Raw genomic sequence first — 22,085 nt, 5'->3', positions numbered from 1 at the left:
CGGCACAAAGCAGAGGCCTGGGACCATCTGGCATGCAACCTCACCAGTGCCACTGGAATCCCTCGAACAGTGATCAGGTACAGCATCATTATGCTGACCTAAGGCATAGGAAGGGGGAGCTCTTGGCCCAATGGATCCAAGATGCTCAAGACTGGCATGCTCTAGCAGTTTGTAAGTATCCCCGATAGAGCTATACCAAATTCTAGCCTGCGTATGTAATAGACAGGTAAGCATAATGTTTGTTTCTCACCTCTACAGCTGCAGAAGAGAGGGCTGTGAACATCGAGGCCCATGCCGACAGACTGACAAGGATGTGCTGACAGGCTGGTGAGTACAGATTTCTCTTGCAGTATACAGTGCCATAAAGTAGAAGGAGTACAATTGTCTACTGCCAGTAGGTAGATTCTGTATTGTATCTAATGAATAAAGTGTGTTTGTCACACTAATACTTATCCACATGATATCCATTAATAAAAGTGTCATTTCACTGTAATAAAATATACAATAAACTGTTGTGTTTATTCTGGTATGTTGTTGTAGAAATAGAATGTGTACATGTTCTTTACAGCAAATGTGACATTGACAGCATGAAATATTTGAGGCTGTTCTGGGAAACAGCTAGTATGCATTGCAATCTTGTGTTAACCTTTGCTTTCCAGATTGTATTATTTCAAAGGAGTAATACACAGTACAATAACTATCTGTCATGCATGAATTTCAGGATTACAAGGTCAGACTGTCCAACCCAGAGCTTATTAGTCAGAAATCAGTCAAGCAAGAAACAGCAGTTCCCAAGTAGCTCAGTGTGATGGAAACCAGAACTGATGTTCATTTTAGCACACCCAGACATGGTTCATATGCAGGGAGTGGTACTGAGATGTGTGCATATATAAACACAATAAAAACCCTGAATATTTGTAGAAATAGTCAGAAAGTGTTAACAGATATTTTCCCCACAGGTCTCACAGGTAAATAAATGTGTGTAGTAGCTGTATGAAGAGTATACAAATACACCTGAATATGTGTAGAAATAGAAAGTTTTAACATATATTTTCTCCACAGCTCTTACAGGTAAAGAAATGTGTATATTGGCTGTATGCAGGGTATACTAATACACCTGAATATTTGTATAAACATTCATAAGGTATTAATAGATATTTCCTCCACAGGTCTTACAGGTAAAGAAATGTGTGTAGTAGCTGTATGAAGGGTATACTAATACACCATGTACAACCTTTCTACTGTCCAACCCCATATGCCTGCAAATGTCAGCAGGATAGGTACATACACTATGCCCTCTTCCTGATACATGCCTCTCAGGTGTCACAATGTCACAGCTAGTGGTCACTGCTGCCAATCACCTTGGACACAGATAGAAATCCAGGTGAACTATGCTAGTAGCAGACTCACACAAGATCATTGCAGGGTACCTCTTCTTTGTCAAATATGTAACACTGACATGTACAAGCCCCCTCCAGTAAAGTACCCACAGTGTATGAAGTCTGCCCCATGCCATCACAGGTTGACAGTCTAACAGGTATGTATCTGCCACAGAAGCTATGGTCCATAAGTAGATGTAAAGAGAGGGCAGACCTGAGTACTGAGCAGTGCTGTTGTGAAAAATAGAAGCCAATACAGTTATTAATGGAGTTTTTATTCTCTTCTCCACCTGCCATCTGCATCAATAATTATTATTCATATACTACACGTATATTGTTCAGAAAACCTGTTGTTGGGACATGTGTTCTATTATTGTTCATATAATTCATTGGTTGTATATTAACATACCTTGTTCAAATACCATTATTGGTGGCCTGTTGCCATTAATGTAACTTGCATGCTGTTAAAATGCTTACTGTTGTTCCATTTATGCATGTGGGGAACACCCATGCATGCTTTTATAACTGATTTTGAAATGTGTTTTTCATGACTAACCAATACATCTGGGAAAAGCACAACACCATAGCACATTTGGGAAGGCAGATCCCTGTGGATCTGCCTGTCCAACCCCATCTGGCCATGGCACTGGGCCCAGCATGTCTGGGACCCATTCTGGAACATCTCCCTGTGCTGGTCCTGCACCAACTTTGGGTGGAACCACCTCAGGGGATGGGGCCTGTCCCCACCTGGGCACAGGCATGGAGAGGATCCCATCACCTGCAGACAGCTCTATGGTATGGTGCACAGCATCATCTGCTCTGAGCTGAGTGGGCAGCTGCACCATAAGGAGGGCCACCTGGCACACATGGAGGGACAGGCTGGCCCTCTTGTCCAGTCCCCAGCACAGCCACCTTTGGGGCTGTGAAGGTGCTGTGGTGACTGCCCATGCGTGGGGACCTCAGTCCCACTGTATCCATTTGGGGGGTCATGGGCCTCTGATTCCCAACCACCCTCCCCATCCAAGGTGTTTGCCCCCTCATGTGTCATATACCACCCCTGTCTGTTGTCTTGTGTGTCTTGTCTGTCTGCAAATGCTACCTATCTTACCCAACCTACCTCCCCAAACATGCCAACAGCCCTTCCCCAACATCCCACTCACACCTAAAAAAAGGGCCTCTGTCCTGCAAAAAAAAATCATTGCCCTATACAGAGCTCTACATTTCATCCCCATGTACAGTGTAATTAATCAATCTATCCACAAATTATTCTCCAAATGTCTGTTGCCAGAACCCCTCCCTGTGTGATGTGAGGCTGTAAATTCCAAATTCTGCACATTATTCACAGCTGTTGCTGCAGAAGAAAGGTAGAGTTATGGTCCTTTCCTACACCCATCCTGCACACCCCTAGCTGGTTCTCCTAATGTTTTACCCGCTGCTTGCCCCCATTTCACCACTTTCCTATTACCCTTTTTTCTTTGCTTTAATTAAAATTAGCGTGGGTGTAAGCAATGCTAAGTGAAGCTAAGAGGGCTTAACCGTCTGTTAGCATAGCTTAGATTCACACAAAACAGCATAAACCCGCTTGCAACTGCTTAAAAGTGCCTTAATCATTCTGTCTCCATCAGCCCTTCTTCTGCCAGCAACAAAATAATCAGACCTGGTAAGTCATGAACCTAGGATGCTGTACACTACAATCATAGCAACATACCACTACACTATCTGAGTTTTAGGAATTTGCAATGCTTTTACAAACATATCTTCCATTCTGGTCATTTAACATTAATGAAAAAATTCAAAACTTCCAACTCTTGAACCCAGGACCCTGTGCACTACAATCACAGTACTGTACCTCTACATCCTCTGAGCTGTAGGAGTTTGTAATGTTTTTACAAACATATCATGCACTTCAATCATTTCATATAAGGGAAAATATATATCTGTAGTACTCTTATATACATATCTATCTATCTATATATATATATATATATATATATATATATATATATATGTATATATAAATACAATATATATATATATATATATATATATATATATATATATATATATATATATATATGGGTTTACTTCAGAATGTCGACCATTCAGAATGCCAGCTTTCATATGGCCAGCACCATATGATTGACATTCTGAAACAATGGCATCCTGAAATAGCACCACTTACCTACCTGTAAACACAGTAAAACTGTGTTATGCAGGGGGATAGCCCCCTGCACCTCCCACACCCCCTGGTACTTAAATATTCTCACTGCAAGATGGCACTACAGTGCACGAAAGGGGAATTTCCCAGTCCCGCACTGTTGCGGGATCTTCGCTATCATTTGTCAGCCTTTCAAACGTTTGCTCATATGGTGTCTGCCATATGAGTTTCGAACATTTGATAGTTCAAACAAATGAAGGGTTCCCACACACACACACACACACACACACACACACACACACACAAACACACACACACACACACACACACACCACTGCATGGGGACATGCATTGAGACACACATGCACATGGAGATGAAACTTATCAGAGCAGATGACCTACCCATCTATTAATGTACAATACACTGTGATATGACCATTGCACCACAGTGGCTTGGTGTTAGAAACTGTGTAAATGTGCTTGTGCTGTGGATGGCATCTGTATGGGCCGACACTAGTTTGGCAATGGGGGAGTTCACAGGGTGGAAGAGGCACACAAAATGGTATAACCATCGCATGCACACACTGAAGACAGCCACAGGGTCTGTGCATACAGAAACACATACACAGTTGCCAATTGACATATTAGTAACTCTACGTATCCAGTTGTATGCACTATAGTGTTGTGTACACATGCTATGCTCCACATACATTACACAACATCTTACAGCAGGTACTCTTGTAATTGCCTTCATGGATGGTGGGATAACCCACCAGACATAGCAATTGGTCTCGTCTACTGCTCCTACATACCTGCACAAGTGGTAATGTGACAGACTTTGTATCAGCATGATGTGTCAGGCAGGTACGATGTCTGATGCTGGCATGTGTGCCAGTATGGTAACTGTGACATATTGAGCAATGATATCACAGGATTGCTCATTGATAGGGGACACAGACCACATATAGGTTCCAAACATGGATATTCCATGTACATCTGTACAGATGACTGGTATGAGCTGTATAGTGTTACATAGTGCATGTGAGGCAGATGCCATTAAGAGGGTATTTAAAGTAATGTCATGGGTAGGGGTCAACAGGCCTTAAAATGGTATAACATACACACACAACAGCCACAGGGGATAAGCTTCACACACTATAGTTGTCAATATTGAGATTAGAATCCCTACATATCTAAATATTTCCACTATAGTATTACGCAGTTATTTCACACACCACAGAGCTTAGAGGGCTGACAAGTGCATACAGGTACATCTAGGGTGAATAACATCAACAGGCCTTGTAAAGCAGGGCAGTGGGACATGTACTGGATGGTGCATGCCTCAAAATGCTATAACCCATATAACCCACACCACCAGAGGATAAGAGTGTCACCCAAACACCTATGTGAGTTTCTCTCTCTCTCTCACACACACACACACACACACACACACACACACACACACACACACACACACACACACACACACACACACACACACACACACAGTATTACAGTTGCCAGTATTGAGATTAGCACCCTTACCTATTTAGTTATGTATAATACCATGTTACACAGTTATCACAAGTGCCATGGATCTTATAGAATTTCACAGTGTCACGAGGTATGTCTAAGGTGATTATATCAAGAGCCCTTGTAAAGTATGGCAAGGGGAAATGTAATGGGTGGGAAGGGCATCAAACTACATTACCCTACAAACACATACACACTTACAAACACCTTCACACACACACACACACACACACACACACACACACACACACACACACGCACACACGCACACACGCACACACTTGCCACAACTGAGTGTAGAACCCCTGCCTATCTAGTTATTTGTACTATACTGTTAGTTATTACACGCGCCACAGAGCGTGTAGGACTGAGTGCTCTCCAAAGGCACTACTAAGGCAATGGCATTGGCAGGGCTGCTAAATTAGGGGACTGGGCAGTTACAAACTCTTATACATACATTTACACAAACATTTTCCAGACCTGAGAATAGAACCCCTGCCTATCTAGTAATTTGTACTACAGTGATATGCAGTTATCACATGCGCTACAGAGTTTATTGGGCTGACAAATGCCCAAAGGTACTTCTAAGGTGAATGACATCAACAGGACTGTTAAAGTAGGGCACTGGGTGGGAAAGTCCTCAAAATACTTCATTCTACAAACATGCACACTTACAAGCTCTTGCACATACACTTATACACACACATTCACCAGACTTGAGAGTAGAAACCCTGCCTATCTAGTCATTTGTACTACAATATTATGAAGTTATCACATGCACTACATAGCTTACAGGGCTGACAAGTGCCCAAAGGTACTTCTAAGGTGAATGATCAGCAGGACTGCTAAAATAGGGCACTGGGTGTGAAAGTCCTCAAAATACTTCACCCTACAAACATGCATATTTATAAATTCTTGCACATGCACTTATATACACACAAGTTTGCCAGACGAAAGAGTAGAACCCTGCCTATCTAGTTATTTCTATTATAGTGTTACACAGTTATCACATGCATTACATGGCTAACAGGGCTGACAAGTGCCCAAAGGTACATCTAAGTTGAATGACATCAGCAGAACTGCTAAAGTAGGGCATTGGGTGGGAAAGTCCTCAAAATACTTCATCCTACAAACATAAACACTTTTGCACGTACACTTATGCACACACACACATTTGACAGATCTGAGAGTAGAACCCCTGCCTCTCTAGTTATTTGTACTATAGTGTTATGGAGTTATAATACGTGCTACAGAGCTTACAGGTCTGACAACTGCCCAAAGATATTTCTAAGGTGAATGACATCAGCAGGACTGTTAAGTAGGGCACTGGGAAGTGTTGTGGGTGGGAAGGACTCAAAATATATCATCTTATAAACACACACACACACACACACACACACACACACACACACACACACACACACACACACACACACACACACACACACACACACACACATTTGCCAGAACTGGGAATGGAATCCCTGGTTATCTAGTTATTTGTATTATACTATTACACAGTTATTGCATGCACCACAGAGCTTATAGGGCTGGGGCTGTGCAAAGGTAATTCTAAGGGGATCCTATAAATATACACACTTACACACACACACACACACACACACACACACACACACACACACACACACACACACACACACACACACACACACATTTGCCAGACTTGGGAATGGAATCCCTACCTATCTGGTTATTTGTACTATACTGCTATATATTTATTGCACACGCCACAGAGCTTATAGGGCTGGGGCTGTGCAAAGGTGCTTCTAAGGGGAATGACATCAGCAGGACTGATAAAGTGGAGCACTGGGAAGTGTTATGGGTGGGAATGGCCTAAAACTGTTTCATCTACAAACAAACAAACCAATAAACACACACTCACTTTCACACACATGCTTACATTTGCCAGTATTGAGATTAGAACCCCTACCTATCTAGTTTATTTATTATTTATTTCTTACATTTGTTTACTGGGAATGTCTGACTAAGCCAGTGGCCTGTTTTCAGCAGAGACACGGGGAGAAAAGCTCCACAGTAATATATAACAATAAACAAAAACAAAAACATAGTAACAGTATCAGTAGACATTAGTACAATAGAATTATTTTATAGTATCTAGAAACATTACAGATCAAGGTCCCTTTAACTACTTGAGACTGAGGAGGAAAACTCCACAGTAGTACAGCACAAACAAGTAGCAGTAAATAAAATACAATCAGTAGAACCATACTATTACAGTTGCAGGGGCATCCCAGTAGCAGTAAATTTAATGCAATCAGTAGGACTGTACAAAGTAAACAGGAGCTAGTATGTAAGGGATTTTAGATGGTCTGGTGAGAAAGGAAAACTAAGGGTGGAGAAGTAGATTAATGTGGGGAAAGGCAGGAGCACAGCCGGTGACTGGTGAGGTGTTCCTTTAGCAGGGATTTGAATTGGTTATGTACTGGATTTTTTTGTTATAATGTCTGGAAAGGTGTTCCAGAGTTTGGCTATTTTGTGTGAATAGAGGGAGTTGCCATGTTGGTTGTGGGAGTTGAATACTTTTAGTGGTAGTTTGTTGGAAGAGCTGATGGATCTGCTATTAGTATCAAGTTGAACTAAAGAGATGGCAGAGCAGTTGTTGGTGTGGTAGATTATGTTGTGGGCTAATGATAGTTGATTGAGAGAAAGAAGGTTGGACAGCTTTAGCCAGTTTAATGTTAAAAGAGCTGAGCAGTGGTGGGATCTGTGTGGGTGATTAATAGCAAATTTAGCAATTTTATGGTAGCAAGATTCTAGATTGTTGAGGCAGATTTACGAGGGTTAGTAAATATGAGAGAGCCATAGAGAAGGGTAGATAGAAGGTGTGTGCAAGCAGTGGCTAGCCTGGCATAGGGAATTATGAATGGTTTGGCTCTGTATAGGGTACCTAGTTTGATGTGGACTTTTTTGATAGTTTGGGCAATATGTATGTCAAATTTGAGGTTGTTGTCTATGCTGACACCTAAAAGTTTTGTGCGGTTATTGGGGGAAATTTTGGTAACATTTGTGGAGGTGATTGATAGTGGGACCTGTGAAGTCTTGGATTTTTTGGTACTAAAAAGTATGATTTTGGTTTTGTTGGGATTTAAAATGAGCTGGTGCTGGGAGAGGTAAGTTTCAATGTCCTGAAAAGAAGACTGCATTTTTAGTTGGAGTTCTTGAGGTGAGGGGGCAGAGCATATAAGGGTAGCATAATCTGCATACTGTACTATGGAGGCATGTTGTTCTATGGAGGTATGTAAGTAGTTATTTGTAATACAGTGTTAAGCAGTTATCACATGCACTACAGAGCTTAAAGGGATGATAGGTGTCCAATGGTACTTCCAAGGTGAATGACAGTAACAGATCTTTGAGGTAGAGCAACGGGAAGTGTACTGAGTGTGAACAGCCTCCTAATACCTAGACCTACACACACCCACACACACACATACACACACACACATACACACGCACACACACGCACACACACACACACACACACACACACACACACACACACACACACACACACATGCAGGTGAAGTGATATTATAACCCCCACCTCAGTACTATTACACAATGGAGCTCACCTTTATGCTGGCACATGCGACTGGTTGCGACCAGTATGTCACTGTCCTCAGTAGGACATCACTCTATGCCAGTCAGGGTATCCATGTGTGTGACTCACTCTGTGTGTGTCCCCCTGTGTGTGTCTCTCTCTCTATCACTGTGGTGTACATAGCTGTCTGTATGCAAAGACATATATACACAATACAATCATATAGTCCAGTGTGGGTTCCAACATGGCCTGTGATTCCCTAAGTGTAGGAGCATGCCCAGTGTGACCTTCTATAGTGAGAGTGGGAATCCATTCCAGAGATAGGTGTACTCTGGTCCAGGGCTTTGTGTGCTACAGTCATACCTCTCAGAAGTAAACAGGACTGTCCTATGGGTACTGGGTTTGTTTAGCAGACATTTTCTGACATATCTGTAGTCTGACACTGCAATATATTGTGTCATTACCTAGTGATAGACATCCTGAGATCATCACAGTGCTTTACCAGAGGAATACAAGATGTATGATGCACAGACCAATATTATGAGCCCAGCTATATACATTCTTGCCCAACAAGGCCAGTTGGGAGGTGTGGCTACAGCTGGTTGACTGATGACGCTGTGTAAACAGTCCAGCAACTTGGTGATATACTGGCTGTGGATCTCCTATAGTGTGGTATCTTTCTTACCTGAAAAGACATATTCTGGTGTTCTCATACCTCTCAACTGTACATTTTTTGGCAGATTGTCCAGGTGTTTGCCTAGAAGTTTCATCCAGTCTACATAAACTTGTGTTTTTATGGCAAGTTAGTTGCATATAATTGAAGACAGACGTTACAAAATAATGACATACATTACTGTTTCAGACTACATAACCTTCAGACAATTCCTGCTAATGCTAACCCCCTCATCCTACCAACGTTCTCAGTATATAAGGATAATATTTTCTACATGTGCCTATCATTGTGCCTTTGTTCCACTTTTATTTATAACCTTGTCCAGATGTCTTGCTGTCAGAGGTTGGAATGCATTGGTGTGGGTACAAAGTGCATTCTACTATGCAGGCATGTCCATTATATGTGTAGTATATTCCACATAGCACTGTGACTTCCAGGTATGTCAGTGGCAGAGGAGTATAAAGTAATGTGGTGAACCACTGACAGACAGTTGTGTATAGGTTGGTGGTTTGCTATGACATTAGTAGGGTATTGGCCCTGAAGCCCTTATAACCCATGCAGATGAGAGTGTAGCCCATGTTAAGACATGTCGGCACACAGAGCCCTTGTCAAGCAGGGACACAAATGGGATCACAAGACTGTCTTCTGTGTTATACATGCACTTATGCAGGGAGCACATCACTAGGAGTATTGAGGCACTTGGCTTGCTGTTGACAGGGAGTGAATTCCACAGATGGGGGAGTATGTGGTACACGTATCTGTCACACCAAAAAGCCATATTGATATCACAGCCCAGGTTGATACTGCACCTACAGGTCGATGGAGTGAGCCTTGAGTTCCAGATGTGTTACAGCCCCTTTCAAGGCAGGGTCTGAATTGCTTTATATGCCAGACAGGGGTCACCTCAGCATAGTGTATATATAACGGGGTAGAGGGACAGTGCTGTTAGCCTATCTGTGTAGGGTAGGTGTTTGGAGATTGGGGTAAGGCCTAAGTGTTTGCAAGCCCCTTGTGTGTGGAGTCTATATGGTCTGTGGTGTGTAGGTTTGTGGAGTTCTCATGTGATTTTACCTCTGAGGTGTCCATTGTTTGGGTTTTGTTTTGTCGCAGACCTCCACTTACATGGGTGTGTGTTGCGTATTTGCAGATGATGTTTACTGACCCCTTACACTGCATGGCACCTATGTTACTGCACAAATTGTTCTGGTGTGCACATTCTCCATTTGTCTGGCCAGTGGTTCCCCTTCTCCTTATGTGTGTCTCTTTGTTCTTCTGTAGTCCAGTCACAGGCTTTGGCCACAGTGGCTGCTGTTATGTATTTGTAATTCTGATGTGGGTGGGATACATGCCGTTACATCCCACACAGGGTGGTGGACTTCACACCTCTGAGTGTACCTATTTAGCAGGTTGTCCATCATTGCACCACTCCATTTGCTGTGGTCCTTAGACAGTTTGTGTTGCTATATGTTATTATGAGGCTACATGTGTGCCTAGTTGTCATACCATCACAGACTGACATCTGCACAGGCCAAAATATGACAGTCAGACAAAGGCCTACACAAGGGGATGAGCTGTTAATCATGTTCTGCCAAGCATAGACAGTTGGGAGACCGGTTTGGTAATTGCTTGTTTGCTTTTATGGGTTTAATATCTGCTTCCCCACTGTCTGCCATTGTTGTTTTGACATGACCTTTTCTTGCTTGGCAAATAGTTGGCAGGAAAATGCAATGTTAGGGCATGCAGAACAGATATACAAGGCATACTTGTGCTCCTTCTGTGACAACTCATGTCATTCCAGGGGTATGGCTGTTGGCCACTGACATGTCAGTGCTGACATGGAAAGGTTGGCAGCCTTTTATACACTGACAGTACACTGACCTTCAGGTACCTCAACTTGTGAGAGCCAGACATCTGGACAAAGCCATAAGTGATTGGGGTCTGAGGCCTAAATGTAGGGACTATTTTTAAGTATTTACCTTACAAACCCAGAAAGGTGATTCAATAACAGGTTTTACATTAGCATGCATGTTTCTATGGGTATGCAGTCTGACACTACAATCTGTCATTATTTTCTGACCTTAGTCTTGCATGATTGGCAAATGAATTGCCAGGCAACCACTTTTTCATGTTATACAGACTACAGTTATGATGCAAATCTCTGAACATTGTGCAATAAGTCTGTACATTTGAGAGCTATGGTAGACACTGTGTAGGTTACTCCAAGCTGTGTACTTTCCATATGTGTGGCTCCCTGTCCATGACCTGTACAGCTTTCCTGCATTAACAGATATTGACATTTGGACAGTCTGTACATCTCCTACCGTAGGTGTGGCTGACATGCATAACAGTTGGCACTGTAGTTTTCTGAACATGGCCCTGTCAAAGACAGCACTGTACCTAGGCTACTACAACACAACAGCCAGGAGTAGGTGCTGGCTAAATCCTGACAATATTAACCACACGTATATATAGCTCATTGACCTCTGCATATTGTGGACATGCAGCAAGTTATCATGTGTATTGGGACAGCCCTGGCAATGTGTGCTCTGCTGCTATTTTTCTGTAAACATACATGTTACTACATTTATATGGGAATATGGGGGGGGGCACACCTATCAACTGTACACATTTGAAAAGACTGTGCTGATATTTGCTTTACATTTTGGTTCCATTTACAATACTATTGTGCCCTGTCTTGGGGACTAGAGGCATATCACTAAAGACCATAGGTCATACTGTAATGGCATACATTTAAGTTTCAGACTTCTTACTCTTCAGAGCCTTACTGCAACTGCAAGACCTGATGTGCTATCACTGTGTAAGTCTGTAGGGGGTATTTCATCATTGTCTCCATTTATGGGCCTTTGACAGACATTTCTTTATGGTTTTCAACAGCTGACTTGCTGGGTGAGGCTGAGGAGTGAGTATGGGACCCTCACACTGACATCCATGCTTGTCACCTATGACCCCCCAGTTAGTTGCCCCCCCCCCCACATATACTGCAATGGGATTTGTCACCTTGGGTACTACTGTATAGTGTGGGGAGGCCAGTATTGGGCAAACATTTCCTGGTGTCGCACATAGATGTCAGTTGTCTGCTGTATCCCAGTAGGCTACCCCATTCCCTTGCATGCATGCAGCAATACCATAGATATGCTACCAGAACATACTAACACATTCACTTATTGTTAACAATACTGTCTTACCTTGTGCCAATGGCAGTTGCATGGATGGTGCTTGAGGGCTGCCTATGTTGGATGCACTCAGTACACTGCCTATACATGGTAATTTACAGGTAGTGTTGTGTGTGTCATCCATTTTACTGTGTGTGTGAGTCAGAAAGAGGTGTCAGTACCTGGGTGCCTATAGTGTCAGTGTGTGTGCTATGCCTTGCCTCTTTGCCAAGGCCATGCCATACTGGGCATGCCTCTGTCTGCCTACAGGAGCTGGCTCAGTGGGGTCCTCCTCTGAGTTCCTTTGTGCCTGTGGGGACCTTGGCAATGGTGGGTGGCTGTGTGGCCCTTTCCCATGCTGTTCCTGCTGCAGGTGTTTCCAAAGGATCATATTGTGTAGCATGGTACATACTATGAATATGTGTGCACATGTGGCTGGAGAGTACTGCAAGGCTCCACCAGATATGTCAAGGCAGAAGAACCATGACTTGAACATCTCAAACGCATGCTCTATAATGAGCCTGGTTTGTGCGTGTGCCTCATTATGGCATTCTTGAGAGGGGATGTGTACATTTCTGATGGGCGTCATCATCCATGGCTCCAGTGCATAGCCAGCATCCCCCACCAGATGGCCATATGGGATGTCCCCCTGGCAAATCCCTGATACAGCTGTGAGGAATATGAGATGTGGGAGTCCTGATAGCTTCCAGGGCTGCCAGCACACACATTCCATGATAATTGCACACAACCTGGCAGTTGATAGAGTGGAAGTCATTGCAGATTATGTAGATCCTACCCTGCTCACTGGGTGGTGCTTTGATGTGGATTTATGTGCAGTCTATGGCACCCAGTACCACTGGGTAGTCTGCTACATGATGGAAGAGGCACATATTGCTGGTCAACTACTCATGGATGCTGAAGAAGTAAATGTGCTCACCGGCATGTGGTAGTATGGCATCCAGGAACTGGTGGAGTAACTTGGATGCCGATGCCTGTGAGACCCCCATGATGTCCCCAGTAGATCTTTGGATTGTCCCTGTAGCTAGTATTCTTAAGGCTACACATACCTTGGTATCCACTGGGATGGGTTCCCCCTCTGTTGGCTCTGGGTCTGAGGTGAGGGTGGCACAGCTCGATGATTTGCTGAAGTATGTCTCTGTCCACCCTGTAGCGCTCTACTATCTCCAGATCATGTAACCCCTGGTAGGTTACCCTGGGTCTGCAAACTCTTCTCCTCCTCCTCAGTCAGGGACAGTTGTCAGCATTATCCTCCTCACCACACTCAACCTCTAGCACACACTGATGTATCAAAGCAACAGCAGCCCCTAAAAGTTTGTAGGTTAAAATTCCCTGCATGTGTACATCAATGATACAGAGTTTGTGGGAAAAACCAGACTGAAAGGTGTTTGCATAGTTTATACTGTTGTGCTGCAGATCCTGCCTGTGTGATAGGCTGACTATGATACATTCCACCTGTTAGCTCTATTTGTACTTGATTGCTTTTATTTCACTGTTTCCCTTTTTTTTGCTTTTTCCCCTCCCCATTTCCGCCCCTTTTAAGGCCCATGGTACACCGTGCAAACCTGCTGCCCAAATGTAAACAGTTCTGCTATTTCCTGTTTTTTTTTTTTTTTTTTTTTTTTTGTTTAAGACCCAGTGTGTGCCATGCAAAACCATTTAGCTACAGTAAACACTTTTAAGCAGAAATGGCCATACCCTGGATGTGGGCACATTCCTCGTTTCATGGAATAAGTAAATACAGCCTCAGACACATCCCTTGTTTAGCTGTGCTTAGCTAAGTTCAAATCATAGCCGTGGAGCTCCAATGTGTTTACACCAAGAATGACACACCCCATTTTCATGTCAGCTGCTTCTTCTGCTTACACTGCAGAATTATAGTTCCTACACAGTTAGGTGCATTCAGACACAGTGTCCCACTTTTTGATTCAGTAAATTTTTCTCATTTGCATACCCACTGCCTTAGTCTCTTGTTATACCACAACACTGGAACCTTTCTCCTTAGCAACCACTCTTCCCTGTTATTGTTTTGGTTCTGCATGCTACCCACTATAATGGTAAAATGCAGATTTCAATTATAATTGTCTTTTTTTTATTTTTTGCATGATCTCATTTGTGGGCCACTGCGCTATGCTTAAACTGCAAAAATTGGCCAAAAAAAAAAATAATTTTTATAATTTTGAAGCTATATTCCATGCCAATGGCCATATTTTTGGCCATTGGCATGCCTAATGATTATAATACATGCTTTACTTTGAGCTGTGATATCCCCATTTTGATTCTTGCAGAAATGTATTCGGTTAGCAGTTAGCAGCCGAATACATTTCTGGAGCGGACACTATTCTGGCATGGATGCCTGCCTGCTTACTGAATCACTAATTTACTGTGCTGCTGTGAGAAAGATCTTGCTTCATGACAGTGATTTGACATTGAGTAAAGGCATAGAGATTTGCCAAGTCCATGAGTTGACAGAAAAACACACAAATATGCTTGCAAGTGACAAGCGTGTGGTTTCACCAGGCTCCAGAGCAAATGTAGATAGTATGCAACACGTGGCAAAGAAGTAGACATAAGCATATGACAGCCAAAGCCTCTGCTGGCTCACCAAGGAAACCACATAGCTTTCCAACAAGTTCTAAGACTAATTCAGTTAGAGGAACATGTCCCTCAGTGCAGTACAAGCGTGAATCAGCGAAACTCAAGTCCAGCTTTATTGTTAACTATTGCAATTGTGATGCAAATCATGAGTCTTAAAGAGAGAAATGCTTAGCATTCAGTCAGCAATGTCACACGTGTAAGTAAATCTCATACAGTTGTAAAGAAAGATCACACAACAAAGCAAGTTGATCAATTAGAAATACAACAGTCAGCTTTCTATGTAGATGGTGTATCAGTAGTTGGTGAAATAGTTGATTCAGTGAATTTATTGGTGAAGAGCTAAGAGTTTTGTACTGTCTGGATCAATTGTAAACCCACAGAGCTTAAAGTAGACACTGGTTCAAAGTGTAACATTATATCTGTAGACACATTTGCTAAAGTGAGAGTTAATGAACAACTCGGTGTGGCCAGTAGTGCCAAATTTGTTGCTTATGGAGGTGAAGAAATTCAGACTAAAGGCTCAGTGGTGCTTTCATGTTATTTGGCCAAGAACTGTTACAACTTGTTATTCTATATAGTCCAAAGACAAGAGTCTTTATTGAGTCTCAGAGACAGCCTGAGAATTAATCTGCTTTTTTTTTACCAAAGAGGTTTATCACATAAGTGCATCTCCTAATTCCAATTTTTCTGAAGTCATTTTCTTAGAGTATGCTGTTGTTTTTGATGACAAGTTGGGCAAACTTACAGTTGTGTATTCCATGAAGTTAGACCTAGAGGTCAATCCAGTAGTTAGATCTGCAAGAAGAGTTCTGATAGCTATGTAGGATGAAGTCAAGGCTCAACTGGATAAAATGGTGCAACAAAGTGTAATTTGTCCAGTTACAGAACCAACTGAATGGGCATCATCTATGCTAGTGGTTCAAAAAAAGGCTCCGACAAAATAAAATATGTATTGACCCAAGAGATTTGAACAAAGCATTGAAGAGATCACATCATCCAATGTGCACAGTCGAAGAGGTCACAGCCTTAATACCAAATGCCACTGTCTTTTCTGTCTTTTTTGTCTTGTATGCAAAGAGTTTATTTTGGCAAGTGATGCTTGATCACAAATCCTCATTACTAACTACTTTTGTTACCCTATCTGGCAGATACAGATTCCTAAGGATTTCATTTGGAGTAAACTCTGGAAGTGAAGTCTTCCAGCGTACAATGGAGCAATTTTTTTCGGGTTATCCTTGTGCCATAATAGTAGATGATTTATCAGATGGAGGCAATGGTGAAGCAGAGCATGACAGAAACCTAAAGAAAGTTCTAGACAAAGTATGTGAAGTAAACTTGAAGCTCAACTCTCTGAAGTACAAATTCTGGCTACCGGAAGTTACATGTGTAGGTCATTAGCTTACCAGTACTGGCTTGAGACCAGACCCAACCAAACAAGCAGCTATCCTTGAAATATCAGCACCAGACAATATTCAAGCTCTACAGTGTTTCCCAGGCATAGTCAACTATTTAGGCAAGTTTATAACAGACCTCTGAGTTGACAGCACCTTTACGAGAGCCAATGCACAAAAATGTTGCATGGTCATGATTAGAACATCACCAGAAGGCATTTGAAGACATTAAGCAAGCAATTGCCACCCCACTTACATTAAGATACTATGATGTGAATAAACAAATCACTCTTTCTTGTGATGCTTCAAAATTTGGTCTTGGCGCAGTTATACTTCAAGAGGAGAGACCAGTAGCCTATGCATCTAGAACACTTACCCAAACTGAGATGTAGTATGCTCAAATTGAGAAAGAACTTTTGGCAATAGTATTTGCATGTTCCAGGTTTCATGATTATATTTATGGTTGAGCTACGCAGATTGAAACTGACCACCAACCTCTAGTTACTATTCTAAAGAAGCCTATACATTCAGCTCCAGCAAGATTACAAAGAATGATGCCAAATTACAAAAGTACAACTTCAAAATGGTCTATACAAAAGGCAAACTACTCTATCTGGCTGATATCGTATCCAGATCTCCCAGAAATACAACAGAACAGCTTGACACAGAGAATTTTGATTTTGATGTGATGGCAGTGCATAATTTTTTTACCACTAGGCTTGATGAGTTAAGAGATCACACAAAGGCTGATCCAATTTTGCAAAAGTGCAATCACTATATTAATGTTGGATGGCCGTCAAAGCAATCTAGTGTACCACCTGAAGTACAAACCTATTTTCCTTACAGAGATGAAATGTTGATAGAAGATGGCATTATTTTCAAAGGTAAGGAAAAACACTTCAGGTAACCACCAGAAATAATCAAAAAAACAAAAATAACCAAATCCACATGAATTTATTAAAGTACATCCACAGTTAGTGCTTTCATCCACTCAGAACTTCCTCAGACTGCATGATGTGACCAATTAAAAACTCACTTAAATACATTACCACTAAAACACATGATTAAACTTCTTCTTTTTTAAAAAGGCAGTGAACTCTTTTCTATCATTTAAACCAGGTGGAGGGCAGGCATTCAGCCTTACCTGCCATTCATATTCTTTCCAGCTTAGCTCATCTTCAGCATCAAACTTAATTTCTACATCTGTTACCTCATCCAAAACACAGAATTTAAAATCCACTTTGCATGCATTTTCCATATAATGTTTGCTGAGTGCATTTCTCTCATCTTTTACACTCACTGCATATTTGTGCGCATACATTCTCTTATTTAATTCTCTTGAAATGCATTGCAAAACATACATAAAATTAAATAAACAAACATGGATTTGCAGTTGTATTTTCCTCTTAAACATACTCTTGTAGAACCTACTTTCATTTCTTTCACATCTGTAAGCAAAAAAATCACATAAACTGCATTTTAAAGATTTAACCATCCCAAGGGATTTACTAACATTTTGGGGATAATTAAGCTTATTTTGAAACAAATTTTTGAAACTTTTTCCTCTTTTCTGAGTAAATACTGGAGTTTCACCTATTTTTTACTAATTCAATTAATGCAATTCTGAAATTGTGTCCAAAGTAGGAGAGTGACATAACTAAGCAGTTTCCAACTGTGTTTTCTAACATGCTGCATTAAAATAAAATGAAAGAATTCACAATCATTCGAAGAACTGGAATAATCATTGGGGGGGGGGTGCATGGGACTACAAAATCTTTGGCTAAAGAGGCAGTACCAGCTCTGGTTTTGAGATGAATCCAGTTTGAATGTTAATTGGTATTTTAGCTTTCTCTTTCCTGCTCGTGTTTATTTCCTGTCATACATGGTTGGGGTCACACAGGTTGTGTTTTGCTTGAGGCATATGATTTAGTACAGGCAATTGAGCTTTCTGTAGGCATTCCATAAGCTAAAGAATTTATTCTTCCAGCAAACATTCTTAAGCATTTCTTTTCCTTCTTTCTTCCTTTTGGCTTCCTCAGGTCACTTTCTGCTGCTGTATGTATTGGTATTCTTTTGGCATCTTATCATCCATAATAAAATATGTAACTCCTTTAATATGTTGCATTATATTGTTTATTCTACATATTTAAATTAGTTCCCTTAAAAACTGAGACAAATAAATGTGCACTTCTTTTATCTGATGACATAACTAATCATTTTTTTTTATCTTGAATTTATTAAAAGTATGCATATAATTTGCTGAGCATGGATTTGCTATCAGCTTTGTAGCTCAGCTAAGACAGCTATGTAGTTTTGCACAAACCTGGTCATGTTAGAAAGCAATTGTCCTATTGCATGTTTTATAAATAAATCCAGTTTCACAATTAAACTGCATCAACGGCTATTGATGGATAATACTTTTAACCATGTTTCTGTTAAAAAAAATAATTTACATTGTGGATCAAAAGTGTTTAATCTTCATGCAAATAAACTAGAAAGGGAAGATTCTGTCTTTCATATAATTTTTGCTAAGGAAGATCTTTCATATAATTTTCACTAAGGGCTGACCTCTGAACATCAGTGATTAGGCTTGACTGGACTGAAAATGGTAGTCTAGCCATAACAGGACAAAATAACCTTGGAGAATGTGGCATTTTTGAAAACATAATGGTTCAGATCACAAGAAATTGAACCATTATAACTTTCCTTGCAGGACCATTTCCTTTAAATGTCTGCAAATAAAAGCAGATGTTGAACGATAAAGAAATTATCTGCTTTCTTCCTTTGAAGTGCTAAATATTTTCTACTTTATGGGTTGCTGCTGACAGTTCTTGTCTCCTATCACGCCTTTAACTTATGAAGAGAAAGGGCATCTTCTGCCAGATGAACCACAGAAAACGAGGGCTGGTTTCCAGTTTTTAAGATCACAGCTACAGAACTGTTTTCAGACGCGTAAGCACTGAGTGAATGCTCTCAGGCAAAATGTTATCCAGCAAGCTTTTAATTTCTTATGTTGCATTTTTCTGTGTTGCCAGCAGGGGGTCTTCTGCATTTTCTGTACATATTCCCTGTATTTTAGTCAGCAAAAATGATTACTATTTAGATTCCTAATCCTAACACTAATGATAGCATGCATGCTTCACTGATAACAGCCCATAATCTGTTGTTGGAAATTCACTGCTGTCCCATGAATTGGCGTTCGTTTATCACAACTTTGCTAGAGAAACAAATCAGTGATGCCGAAAGCAGTACTTTGTGTATCTGCTTCTGTTGGGTTTCTCCTTGCCTGTTAACAGATATAGTACTACAATGCATTTTTGCAGTAACTACTATTTCTTCTGTAACCTACAAAGCATAGCAAATTTAGCAACGCTGTTCTGTATTTTATTTTTTCCTTCATGTTGAAATTAATTATTTACAATATGCATTCTTCAGTTTATTTGTGGAAAGTGACATTTTCACAAAGGCATTTAAGCTGGTGGTGGTCCAACATAGAATATTTTAAAAGAATGCAGTGCTTCGGAATTCACACATGTAAGTAGAGCTATGCCAGTGGATTAATCCTTGCTCCTTGCATATCATTTTATAGTTCAACTAAGGTTCTGTGAGACAGTCACATGAGATGTCCACAAGAAACATGATTGCTTGGAACCACTCACTTAAGGCAAAAATCAATAAAAATAACATAATCAACATCTGCATATGTGCTGCATGCCAAATGTTTACATGGGAAAAAATAACTACAGATAAAGGCAACAGTTATATGCATCAGTGAGCACAATCAATGCTTGCTTGTTGTTTTGCACTATTTGTTCTTTCTCTCAGGGAGTTTAGAGCAAAACAAGTGGTGAAATCATCAGATGTGCTCCTCCTTCTTTCTTTTTGTCTTTTTTATCTCCATAACTGTAAACAAAGATAGAACCGGCTAATAAATATTTCCTGGGTGCGTCACGACCTGAACTGGAAACAACGTTATTTTGCTGAGAGTAGATTATGAAATGACAAAATCTGAATCTGACTCAGAAAGATAGTGAACAGTATGTTTTAACAGGAACTCATAAAGATGTTTTAGTCATGTTTTGAATGGTAATGTAGAATCTTCAATCAGATGCAGTTTAAAGTGGCACAGGGATAGCATGTTTCTGTGCTTTAAAAAGACATTGGGCCAGATTCACGAAGCCTCCGTGTAAGAGTTATAACTCTTACACGGAGGCTGCAGTTAAACGGTGTGATGTCAGCATGTCATGCATATGCATGAGGTGCATGTGGCATGCTGAATCACACTAGTAACTCTTACACGGTCCATGTAAGAGAGTAGGGGGCATGTCTGTAGGCTAAGCCCTGCAAGCGGACACGCCCCCGGAAGACTATAATGGCTGAAAGTAAACAGCCACGAGAGAGGCCATGGAAATGTGAATAAACACACTACACAACACATGCCCCGACTGACCATCAGTGTATAAAGTGAAGAGATGTTATAAAATTAAATTAAAACCTTTTTTTTTAAACCCCGTAAATGTTTGCTACTGTGTGCGCTCGTGTGCGCGGGTGTGCTACTAGCGCAATCACAGTTAGCAGTCAGTGGAAAAGGATATAAGAACTAAATATGCAGAGTAAGCCAAGAAGTAATAGCTTAGCGGTAGAGTTGCCGGCCTAAGAGTAGGCAGGCAGGGTTCGAGCCCCCACAACAACCTTTTTTTTTTTTTTTGTAAATAAGCACTAAAAAGCCCCCTGACAGTATTGTACAAATGTAAATGTATTCCCTTTTGTAAAATGGAATGAAATGGAGCATATATTTTGAAGTAACACAATAATAAAAATAGTCAGAAATGTACTGATAGCTAAGCTGCTGTGAGACAGACTGCCCGTAGCTGAGTACTGTTTAACAAGCTGCAAACTGCATGCCCGTTGCTAAGCACCGGTTTAATAGGCTGAAACTGTTTGCAACTAGCTGTGCTTAGCTGAACATGTGTGTCACTAGCCAATTAAGATTTATCCCAGCACACACCGTTTGTGCACCGCTCCCACAAGCTAACTGCCAGTGCGCATGCGTTAGCTCCGCGCAAACGAGCGCAGACCTGGTTTTAAGTGCTTAAAAGTGCTTTTGGCATGTTTGATTGACAGGTCCTCAACTCAGTTCTGTAAGGAAAATCAAAAATCAGTTGCCAGATTTGAACCCAGGATACCATGCACTAGAGTCAAGGTACTAAACCACTAAGCCATGACAGCAGTACCTAGAAATGCAGAAATAGCATATATATGTGATAAAATCCAGAATGGAGCATGATAAAGCATTTTCAGTGAAGTAGATACAATTCCAAAACGGCCAATCAGAGAAATGTGCGGAAAAGAGGCATATATAAGCCCCATAGGTGGAATACACAGCAGAAACGATTGTAGAACAGACCTGCAGTCAGAATGAGTGGAGTAGGTGAGGGACGTTGCTTTCGAGCACAGCGTTGGGGCGTTGAGGAGTCCAGATACATGGTCTGGCTCCTTGTCCATCATCACGAGGCCCAACTCATGCAGGGCCAGGTCTCATGGGGAGCGTACAGGGCAGAGGCATGGGACCAGTTGGCTCG

Source organism: Protopterus annectens, chromosome 3.part0 (genome assembly GCF_019279795.1).
Source record: "Protopterus annectens isolate FY-2018-M chromosome 3.part0, PAN1.0, whole genome shotgun sequence".
NCBI classification, from domain to species: domain Eukaryota; kingdom Metazoa; phylum Chordata; order Ceratodontiformes; family Protopteridae; genus Protopterus; species Protopterus annectens.
The sequence above is the reverse complement of the archived record's forward strand: the minus strand, read 5'-3'. Positions refer to the sequence as shown.